Below are 12,195 nucleotides of genomic sequence, written 5' to 3' on the forward strand. Positions count from 1 at the left end.
AGAGAGACTTACGGCTTCAAGATTTTGTTGTTAATGTGAAAATCATCTTGGCCTTGTGAGTGACAGAATGAGTCAGGACCATCTGGTCAATTGCGGAAAACAAGAATTCCCACTTCTATGCACATTAAAAACTTCAAAAATACCTCAAGAATGCTTACTTAAACCTGTTTAATGATCTGTGGCTTTTAGGTGCTTCTCTTAGTAAGAAAAGTCATCTCCTTTTTCCCCCTCAGTATTTACCACCATGGTGATTTTATTGGCCTTTCAGGAGGTGCTAAATGTGTCTGGAAATTAAGTTTTCGCTTACACTGGTCTCATTACCCCTCATTTTGATATTCATTGCCATATAAAATATTTCACAAGGAACACTTCTGCCCATACATGTACTTTTCCCTTTCTCCCTAGACATGTGAAGCATCTGTGGAGAAAAACACTTGGTTTAATTAGAGTCATGGAATTGTTAAGGTTGCAAAAGACCTTCAGGGTCATTGAGTCCAACTTTTGACTGAACACCACCATGTCAACTAAACCATAGCACTGAGTGCCACATCCAGTCATTTCTTGAACACTTCCAGGGATGGTGACTCCACTCTCTCCCTGGACAGCCCATTCCAATGCTTAACCACCTTTTCAGTGAAGAAATTCTTCCTGATGTCCAAGCTGAAACTACCTGCCACAGCCTGCGACTATTTCCTCTTGCTCGGTCACTGGTTGCCTGGGAGAAGAGGCCAATCCCCACCTGGCTACACCCTTCTTTCAGGCAATTGTAGAGAGTGATAAGGTCACCCCTGAGTCTTCTCTGGGCTAAACACCCCCAGCTCCCTTAGCCACTCCTCACAGGATGTGCACTCCAGACCCTTCCCCAGCTCCATTGCCCTTCTCTGGACTTGCTCCAGCACGTCAATGTCTCTTTTGCAGCAGGGTTGAGAATAGATGATCTTTAAAGTCCCTTACAATCCAAACCATTCTATGGTTCTGTGATCTTTGACATACTCTTTCCTACTACAATGCAATCTTCGACTGTGCTGTTACAGAGAGATGTTTTTTTTCTGAGAAAAACCTTTTCTAAATTATTTCAAAGCCAACTATGCAAAGCAACCAATATAATTTAGTTAGAAATTGCATTCTAGACCATGATTCATTTAGCGTTAAGCCTTATATGCCAGCATACCTCATAAACAGCATCCACCATGAGATGGATGGAGAAGAAAAAAACCATTAAATTTAATATTCAGAAGAGGAAAAGGAGTAAAAGATGTAAAATTTAATCCAGGCTATACCATCTTACAATTTTGCTTGATTTTTTTTTTTCAAGATGTTGTAGCAAAGGAAAAAGGTATGATCTGATCATACCTTAAAAAAAAGGTATTCTCATTTCTGTAAGAACTGTGTGTATCTGCTTTATGCTGACTCATATGTAAATGCTGTCTTTATGGATAAGTGACTGTTTTTATTTCAGAAGGTTTTTTTGTTTCAGAATATTTTTATTACTGCCTCTTCCCACAGCTCAGAAAATGTTTGATATTTAGTAGTTTAATACAGATCCCATTAGAAACAGACATGGTAAATAAATTAAAAATTATCCAGTTGCTCCCGATCATGTTTATCTCACTTCAGTTTGCAAGGCAGTTTACATCTGTAAGGATTTTTTCCAGTGTTCCATATTCAGTTATACTCCTTTACATTGTGAAATGAGTTTTGAATTCCCTGGCTAACAAGTTATCTCTTGAGGAAAGGAACAACAAAAATTAATTTAGACTTCAAAAAATAGGTGTCTCATGGAATCATTAAATGAGATCATCTTCTGTGACTCCCTTATGTGTTTTTAGAAGATTTTATGGGCTCACATGATGTGCTTACAGTCACGGAAGGACTCTGTGGCTCAGGCAGAGGTTTTCATCCTGAAGCAATATTTTGCAATTTTAGAATAAACATTCATGGCTAACCAGCTAACCATCTGATTAAGTATCATTTCTCAAGAGAACCAGCTGCAAAGTAATTTGACTCACTGGCTTGAAGCTCATCTGTATATTTGACATTTATTTGTAAAATTCAGACTCAACTCAAGATTGCATTACTTGCTCTGAATATTCAGCTTTGAATCCTCCAGTTTAATGAATAGGAGTGTTACTGTAGAAATAAAGAGTACAGATCTGATAGCAGATCTGTAACATGCACTTACCTACACTGCACTGTTGCATACACAGAATTTAGAAGACCAGTCTGTCTTGTCTTCTCCCTAACTGTTGAGGAGAAAGAGGGAAGAAATGATCCTCCAGGGAGCTGGTCAGAGAAGAAGATTGGACCTGTACAGATAGAAGCTTTATTTATGCTGGGAATATAATAGGGTTCTGGTTTTATTGTAATGCTCATGCTATCATTAAAAGCATTATCTCAGAATCTCTACTAGGTCACTTTTTGGTTCAGAGTTTCTATCCATCATTTAAATTCCTAAAGTAAAAAATTCTTCAGTTGCATAAGGCATATACATGCATAAGACAGCTTTTGATTACTTACCAAGAAACAATCTATTTCTATAAATGGATTTCTGAAATATAAGAGTTCTTTCATCCAACAAGAATAAATATGGGAAAGCTCAATGGAAATTTCCTCTAGGAATCCAAAATCAACTTTTTACATTGTATTGAGAACACCCAGGAGTTTAAGGTTCTTGTGTAAACTCAGCATTCAGAGAAGGGAGGTATAATTGCCAAGTACTGCTATGCTGAAGACCTTGGATGTTGTTAAAATGTTAGGTGACTGTTTATATATTGCCATTCCTAGAAGGAAAAGCCATTTCAAACAGAATATGATCAGAGCAAGCCCTGGTGGCTGTTGCTGCTCCAGAGGCATGGCAGAGTTCTCTGAAATAACTTCCCCATGCAGTCACAGACTGTCAGGCTGACTAGAAACCATTTCTAAAGCAGCTCTATTGGATCTGCTGCAGTGTCTTAAACGGCAAAGTATGTCAGCTTTGAAGTTATTTACCAGATTTCCTCCTCACTGAAGTGCGTGACTGACTCAGCACATACAGATTTGAGACTTAGTTCTTTCCTTTCCTTACATTTCTCCAAAAGAATGTATTTATTTACATTTATTTTATGTATTTACATTTACAATGATTCAGATGCATGGTGTTGAATGCAAATGTTGCAAATGTGACTTCTTTTTTTTGTTGACACTGTAATGTTTACATACTGAGATTGCCATCTGCAAGATAGCATCGCTTTTTAATGAAGAAAAGAAATTAGAGAACAAGGAAATATTTATTTCCTGTGACAGAACATACAAAATGTTAGACCTTGGCATCAGAAGTTGCAGTCTGCTTGCCAGTACAAGGTTGATCCTGTGGTACATTTAATAATCTTTTTTGTGGTTTTTAATGAGGCTTTTATTTGTGTTATTTTTTTAAATTCCAGTGGATGTCTGTGGCATCCAAGTCTCTTCAGAAAGCAGATTTGGCTTAATGGAGGCCAAAAACTTGTCAAGTACTCCTGGATCACATGAGCCAGGAAAGTTCAGTTCCTGGAGCTTTTTTGTGACTCTGTCTCTCCCTCAGATGTGTAGTGTTTTCTTGATTGAGACTACTAGAATGTCTGGATTTATTTGACATTTCACCAGTATGACAGCTCCCTTAGATTTTTTCAGCACATCTAGATGGTTTTTTCCTCCCCTGGAAAAGAGTATATATGTATACATATGTCTGTTTAGGGACTTTATTAATATGGTTGTTGCTATACATAATTATCTTAGTATCTTCATTTAGTTAAGAGTGGTTATTGCATAACATAAAATTATATTAAAAGATATAACAAAGCACTAGTTTCACAGTTATTTTTCCTAGTATTTTCTTGTCTGAAAACTATGTAGAAATGTAATCTGTAAGTGAAGAAAAGGAAATTTGGAGACTTTTTAACTGACTTTTTGTAAGGGCTTGATTGTTAGGACAGTATATGAAATAAAAATATTTTGCAATAAAGACATAAAAATAGGCTGTTGGAATTCTGTTCTGCAGAAAGACCTGGTTTGTGTATTAATGACATGATTGGGGTGGCAAGTTATTTTGTAACATTTTGACAGAGAATTAGCATAGCTAAAGCATTTCTTCTAATTTTAGACAATCTTTCTCTTAATGACTTTTAAAGCCTGTTGATGGTGGCAGTTTCAACCCCTCATCAAGCACTTTTGAAATACACATTGGTCATTTTTCACTTTTGTCTTTTATGAAGATGACTAGTTGACATGTTCCAGGCAACCTTTTTCTCTTTCCCTTTTTTTCTGCATGTAGCCTTGCCATTGTTCATGACATTCAGTAATTTTCCTTTCTGGCATGATTCTGATCTGCTGTTACCTTCATCAAGCTAAAATTTAGCTTAGAATGCTGTTGCTTCTTTGGCTTGAAGGTAAGGCTAATGGAATCTTCCCAGCAAAACGTTTGCTCTGCTCTGGAAAGTTGGAAAAGGAGAATTAGCGCAATATGAGGGTATTGAATTCCTCTCTTCTCTGGACTTTCTTTTAGACTGGATTGTGCCCAAGGTATATTCAGCTTGGTCTGTCAACATTTGGTAATGCTTCTGCAGGGAAAGGTGTGAGGATCTTGCACAGATGTCAGTGGGTCTTATTTTTGTCTTAGAGTGCTTTGTAAATATTAAGCCAGTTTCTCATGTAAGAAATCATTGAAGGGAAAAAAAGTTATGGTCTTTACTTTTGAAAATATTAGGATATTCTTTAGTTTATATGCATGTGGTCATCTGGTCTTTCTAGAACTGTTAAATTCATGGCTTTTCATAATAGTTTGGCAATAGATTTCACTATTTAGGTACAGTGTGAATTTTTATCTTTTTATTAAACTTCTACCTCGGAATAAATTCATGAATGATTGGCCTTTGTCAAACTAAGAATAGGTAGTCCTGACCTAGCATGATGAAATATAACATCCTCCATGTGGTGGGGTTTTTTGTATGTAGTTGGTGCTTGCATGTAGGTAGAACCTACAGCAGTAGTTGAAGAGGATAGTATTTACAGAAATAGCACTTGGAGTTGTTTTTCCGTTTAGTCTTTTCTGAGTTGGAGCTTTACCTATTATTAGCCTCTTCCTGCTCTCATAAACTTCATACATGATTTCTTCTGCAGGTAATATTTAAGGGACTTTTGATCATGGTCATAAAAGCTTTATCCGAAAACACATCACAGGCATGGAATTTCTGGCTTTCAGACCCAAGTTTGTAGGTGCATTGCTCTGTTTTTTCTGGATGGAGTACATCTTGGCTGTGAGCAGGAGGAAATGAGGCCATCCCTTCTAAAAACATGACTCTCAAAATGTTTGGCAGCAGTCGATGTTTGGTCATTCTTCTAAGGAAGACAGCTAGCAAGACTCAGTGCTCTTCTACAGACATCCTCGGTGGTTTCTGAGCAAGGGGGCCAAAATTAAAGTACTAGCCATGCCTTTCTCTCTGTTCCCTTTTTCACTTCTTTCACAGCGTCCTGGATATTTCCAGGGGAATCCTGTCCTCATTTGGCTTGTACTGGTTTTTTGGGGTATTTTTTAGCAATTTCTAGTATCTGTTGTGTGAGGTTAGAACTGAAAGTTCTCCCTTCTCCACAAATTTGGGGGATTCAAATTTATCTTTTCAAGGTCATCTGCACTTTGAGTTAATGGGAACTTACTTCTGTGGGTTTTGGCATATGATTATCTTCCTCATTTCCTTATATCCTACTGAGACAGTCTTCTGAAACAAAGAAGTTTCATACAGATGCTTTTCACTAAGTGGGAAAGACAGTTTGTGTGACAGCTATTAATGCAGTATTTATTAGAACCTTCTTGCTTCCTTCACTAAAATAGTCATCTTGTAGATCTACGTGCAGAAGACTGGACAGAAAGTACATGATCCTAAGTTAAATGTCTTTACTCTGACTAATCTTTTCTTTCTAATGCCAATATCACATAAAAGGTAGGCCATATCCTTTTCAACAAATAAACCATGTTCTTAATTTTAAAATAGAGGTATTTTTGGCATGTTTTAGCATGTTACAATTTCACATCAATAACTGTGACTTGTATCAATATGTAACCATGATACAAGTCATCATCAGTGACTTCCTATTTTCCTGAATTTTTAGGGAGATTTTGACTCTACGCCAGAGTGCAATACTGCCTTTTGGTTACAAGCTCCCAGATTTCCCAAAGCAGTACATTCCTTAATGAAATGTACTTTAAGGGCAGAGATTTTATTTAGATTTCACGCCTCTACTTGGCCAAAGATTCTACTGGCAGCACTAAAGTATCATGTCATACAATACAGGAGAGGTCTAGTCATCGGCTCTGTCCAACTCTATGCAAGCCATATTTATCTAGTAATATTTTCCCTCATTAAACAGCCTCTTTCAACCTGACAGATTTATACAGTTTCCTAATTGTCAGCATCATTTGACCCGCACAGCAAACCTTTCAAGAGTCACTTCCTTCAATAAGAGAACTTTAACTTTCCTTAGTTCAACACCTTTTCAAGGACAGCCTATCAAATCCCTGCAGTGTCTGCAAATGAAGTTGCTCCATCCTTCCTTTTATACAAGATGATAGATCTAGTACCTCCCTTCTGGCTTGGGGGGCCTTGGGACAGCCCTGAAGTTGTGGCTTGCTCTTGACAGTAGTTTGCATATTGTATCCATTTCTATGGACTGGAATTCTGCACTGTTCTAGCACTCATATAGGACAGCCCAGATGGTGACAGCTTGTGCTACATGAACAGCTGTTACAGAAAACAAACAACTTGCAACTCATTGCTTGGAAAGTACAAGAAAAATGTGTGGGCATCTTTCTCCCTTCCTAGGGCTATGCTGTGGAAGGGAAAGAGCTTGCTTCCAGATATCAGTGGGATGAACAATAAATGGTGTTACTGCATATGTTTACAATTAGGTATCACCAGCAGTAGAGATTTATGTGTCGGTAACATGAGCCTGTAGCAGAGAACTGTTATAGTTGAGTGATAAACATTTAGTGCAGATTTTGGTTTTGTTGTGTTGTTTTGGTTTTTTTTTAAAGATTTTCTTAGAGGTAGAGGAATCCTATGTTCTCCTTCTCTTCAAAGTTTTTACATGTCCCCAGTAATTCCCGATGTTATCATCTGATACTGCAAACCAAGGCACCAGTAGTATTCAGATGAGATGCCAGCAATTTAGAAGCATTACATTGCTTTATTAGCTCATTCTGTATATATCCCAGCCCATGCCCAGAGGATGTTTTCCTTTAGGGGTGTGCTTATGCTGGAGTTTCTCCAGCTCCCGTTTTCTGTACAGTTGTTACACGTCCTTCAGCACCACCCAAATCCCCTGCTTACATGTTCAGCAACTTCTCTGTTCGAAATACTCTCATTACTCAGCAGTCCAACACCATCTCATTGTTGCATTTCTGATATGAGATATTTAGTAGCATTTTAAAAAACCCTACAGTAATTCCTGTAACTGTATTTGGAGAAGTCCAGAAGAGGAAGGAAAAGCCCTAGCAAAATCACTGTAACTTTGCGGTAGCTTGGCTATTCTAACATCTTCATTTTCTGTCTCTGTCTAGAAACTTTCTAAATAGATAGGGTAAATAGTCAAGTCTTAAAATGGAAAATCAAAAATGAAGAGAAGGCATAAAGATTTTCATCCTTTAAAAGCATAACAAATGCGATGATTGTGTGTGGTAATATATCTTGTGTTTCTCTATATTTCTGGCTAGAAGTTTTGATCCAGGAGATTTTTACATACTACATTAGAGAGCCATATGCATATGAGACTTCTGAAAAAGACAAGAAAAAGGTTTTGGGATGGAAGTGGATCCTTTTATTTTTTGCAAGGCATTTTCATCCTTGTTTAGCAAAGTTTTATAGCTGCATAAAACTGTTTTCTTATGGGCACAGTTCAACCAAAAATGTCAGTAGTGTTAATTATAATTAACTTAAATATAAAAAGACCAGGTTATAATAACTTTACTGGATCTATTGTAGAGTAGCAGTAACATCATGTAATTTGCAGCTGGGTGGAGAAAGGTTTGCAAGGCATCTTGCATCTGACCTCTGCTCTCTGAGTTAAGTGATGACACTGAATGTCAGTTCTGCTTCTTTGGCTAATGAGTACTAGGTGATTAAACCACATGCAGGAAACCCAGTATCTTTTAGAAAACAGCATACAATAGTCTGCTGGAAGCATAGGCCAAATAGATGAATATGCATAAGCCAAACAAAGCAAGTAATTTTTATAAGAAAAGCAAGGACTTCCAGCTGAAGGCAGACAGTGGTGTGGAAGGCGTAAATATATTGGCAGAAATAAGAGAACCATTTACTGAGAAATATAAAAAAAGAAAAACAGCCTTCAGTTACTACTGAATGAGAACCCATGCCTTTGGCACAAAAATGGTTAAAAGCCAGTTCTCCTTTTTGCTTTTTTGTTCCCAAAGTGACTACATTTAACATGAATTTCTGTTTAGTCTTAAGAAAGAAGGGAGTTTAGGAGACCTCACAACTTTATTTTAGCACTGTAATATGCTGAATTTAGCTATTGCTTTCAGCATTCTGGTGGAATTTTCCATGTAAAAGAAGAGCTTCCTGTTCCTGAGATGAAGCTCCAACGTAGCTTACAGAGAAACAGCAGCACATTTACATTTCAGAAGTTCACCATATTATGACAGCTTTGTTATATCAGATGGTATTTTTGGTTTCTTTTAACTTTTCTCTTAGAGTTCTTTAGCTTTATTCTAGGCACATGAATGTACAGGTTTGCTGCACTGTAATGTTGAGGGTCAGGTAGTTCATATGGCCTGTTCTAGGCAACAGTATGTCTGAGATTTTCACTTGGTCATTCACAAGGAGCTTCTTAAACGTGACTTGTAGATAGTTATCCCTGGCAGTGAAAATACAGAATGCGGTTTGCTTTCTGTTCAATTAATTAATGTTTGGTTTTTTGGTTTTTTTTTCACAAATAAGTAGTATATGAGCATGGGGGATTTGTCATTCTCAAGAAAATAGTTTATTTTTAAAAAAAATTTCATTCTGCCTTATTTCCATTTACTTCAAGCAATGTGCCTATTTCTACTTTTACTGTGCCACTTAATGTGGAATATAGCAATGTTCCAGTACATGCATTGAAATGAGGTTCTTCTCAAGGGTAGTTGTAATGTCAGTTGTTTGATGAATGCCTGCTACACCACATTCAATCTTACAGTGAAACAAATGTCATCTTTGAAAGATGACTTAAAATATGGCATGTAGACTTCCAATGGCAATGTCCTCAGAAAAGCTGATGTGCTTTCTGACACTGGATTCAAGCCTTTGATTCCCTTAAAGAGGCTGGAAGCTCCCAAGTGATGTTTCAGAAACATTTCTGTTGTGACTGGTGGATGATGCTTTTTGAACACTCCATCACCCCATAGGTCTCACTCCAAGACTCCTCACTAGGTCCATTCCACATCCTGCGCTTTGCTTCCCGTATGTGTGTGGTGAAGACCAGCAAAACTAGATTGTGTTAGCTCGTTGCATGCTGTGTTTTTTCCCCAAATGTTGATCCTCGCTTTATGAAATGAAAAACTTTACATGGGGCCATGACTAAATTTATATAAAAATGAGGGAGGGAAAGTATAAGACCATTTGCCTCTAATGGACAAAGTTAATTTTTATGGCAATGGGCCAGATACATTCCAGGTGTTTAATGCTCAAAATGTTTCCTTGGGTTTCAATCTATTATAAATTTTTTCTCAAATTTTATGATAAAGGCTTCTAGTAATTTTTAATTGAATCTGTAAAACATTATTTTTTTTCTTAAATACATTTAATTCCCTATAATGAAAAACACTTCATATAGGTAATATACATTTCCTGAGTTCTGCTGGAAAAATTTTAATACTTCTTCTGTGAGTGAATTTCAGAAAACAGCTGTTATGTTGGAACTATGTGAACACCAGATAACATAAATCTTAAGAATAATCATGTGTGCTTCTTAATTTCTCTGTCTGAGATAGAGCTGGACCTGCAGCTTTTCTTTTCAATGTTAAAAGTTGTTACTGAACACAGTACTAACAATTTGGTCTGTCTCATACATTCATTCATGCTGTAAATTTAACAGGAAGTAAGTACAGAAATAGTGCCGCTGATCAGGTTGTTTACATTTTTAAAATGTGCAAATGATAAATTGAGATTTTTACTTTTTCAGAGTGTTCATTTTCAGCAGTTGGAGTCAGCTCTACAAATGGAAGATAGTGTCTCTTTTCAGAAGTGACTTTTTCATTAAAGTGGAATTTGGGTAGGATAAGCCATAAGAAGAAACATTTTTTAATAAGTCTTCACTTTTGTCCTGGTTAATAGTTATTGAGAAAAATTATGGTGATTTAAAGGTCAGTGAAAACTGGCCTTAAATGACGTTATTGTCTAAATATGGGAGATTTTCCATGTTCCAGTGAGCCAAGGCAGTACAAGTTGTTGAAGTAAATAGGACAGTGATCTCACTTGTTTGAATACTTCACAGTTTAAATAGCATTTGAAAGGTTTTTTTAGAAAAACATCACTAGCATTGCAAGATTCCTAGTAGATAATATGGTTGATGTTGTTTGTAGATGGCTTTCTACCCAGTTAATATTAGCATAAAATAATACAAACATGATAGCTATTGAAGCAGAACAGTAGGTTATTTTTTGTCTTAAAAATGAATGGGTCTGGCTCTGGTAAACCATTCTCTCATTCACAGTCTTCAAATAGTTCTATTTGTGTCCATTAGAGTGTAAGTAATTAAGTTATTTATTGAGCAACTGTCAGAGGAATTTAAGTAGCTCCTGGAGCAAAACAGCTCCAGCACTTAAACCATGGTATTTTGCAAAGTCTGCCTTTCCCTTTGCAAACAAACACATCCCATTGAATTGCTGTTGTGTGGTTAAGCAACAGTACATAAAAGCTGATTGTCTAGATGAGTGATACTTTAGGATTATATTTAAATCAACAAATTCATGTTTTAAGAGTGACTATATAGATGTGATTTGATTTACTCCTTTGCTGTGTGAAAAGGATGCATCATTGGAGTTTGAACATTCAGACCGCAAAATGCTGGGCTGTTTGCTTTTGCAAGTAAAGGAGGTGAGGCACTAATTGAAAAATTGTGTTAGATACCTAGATATACAGTAATGAGTATTTTATATGAGTGATGCAAAATGTCTTCAATGACTAAGTCCATGAAGTGTTTACTTTCAAGTATTTTTAGTTTTTATCTGAAATAGTTTGAGGTTCACATTATGGTTCCAAAATTAAATAGAGATTTTTGGATTATTAGTGAAGTGTCAAAGTATAATTACTTTTGGCACCATGTAAAACTGGTTTTAAAGTTTTCAAGTGTAAGGCTTGTAATGTTATTACTTAGATTATTTTCACTATGTAACGTTTTGGGGTTTTTTTGTGTTGAATGAGAGGAGTTGAGGAATTACTTCATTGAGTTGCTTTTCATTGTACAAAAGCCTTGACTTCTTTGCCCACTTCTGGAGCCTGAGTTTATCTCATGGGCATTTTACAGAGTAAAAACAAAATGTTTAAAAAAAAAATTCTTATTGCAAAAATCTGTATACACTCAAATTCATAATGTAGAGATTACATGCCTTGGTAGCAAGAATAGGTGTCTCAAGGGGCTGGAAAAATCCAGACTTTTTGGAGAAAAGTGGTAAGAGAGGAGTGATGCAGGTTTTGTCTCTGTTCTTTATTCATTTGCCTTCTACTGCTATGGGCAACTTGTCCTTTTTCTGTGGCTAGCACAGATTTTTCCCGTGAGAAATTTTCTTGTGTTTTATAAATAAAGATAAAGTTTGGATGTTATTGGAACAGTGTCCCAGAACTTGGACAGTGCAGGCCTGGCCAATCAGGCCTGGGGGAAGGCTTCTGACTGACCAATCTGGGTGACTTTTGAGAACTCTATATATGTGATGAAATCAAAACAATAAAGGTCATTCCTTCTTGCCACTGAGAACTGGTGCCTTCATTACTCTGCTAGCTGCTCAACAGCGACATTTTTCATTTTTAAATTTCACCTGATCTGTTGTTTTACAATTTAGAAACTGTAAGCTGTGTGCAAACTCTGGAGCCTGTTTCAGATACAGAAGGGCAGATGGGGCAATGTCTGTGTGATCTGCCCCCTGCCCAGAGGTGTACCAGGAGTGTTACAGCGAGTTACAAAACTCCCCATGTT

At 36.8% G+C, this 12,195-nt stretch overlaps 1 protein-coding gene across 1 annotated transcript in view; it reads left to right on the forward strand.

Moving 5' to 3' along the window:
* ME1 (malic enzyme 1) overlaps nucleotides 1-12,195 on the forward strand; it is a 155,030-nt gene that overhangs the window by 48,887 nt on the left and 93,948 nt on the right. The window lies entirely within an intron of this gene.

The sequence above is a fragment of the Lichenostomus cassidix genome, chromosome 3 (assembly GCF_008360975.1).
Source record: "Lichenostomus cassidix isolate B80296 chromosome 3, HeHo_3.0, whole genome shotgun sequence".
Taxonomy (NCBI): domain Eukaryota; kingdom Metazoa; phylum Chordata; class Aves; order Passeriformes; family Meliphagidae; genus Lichenostomus; species Lichenostomus cassidix.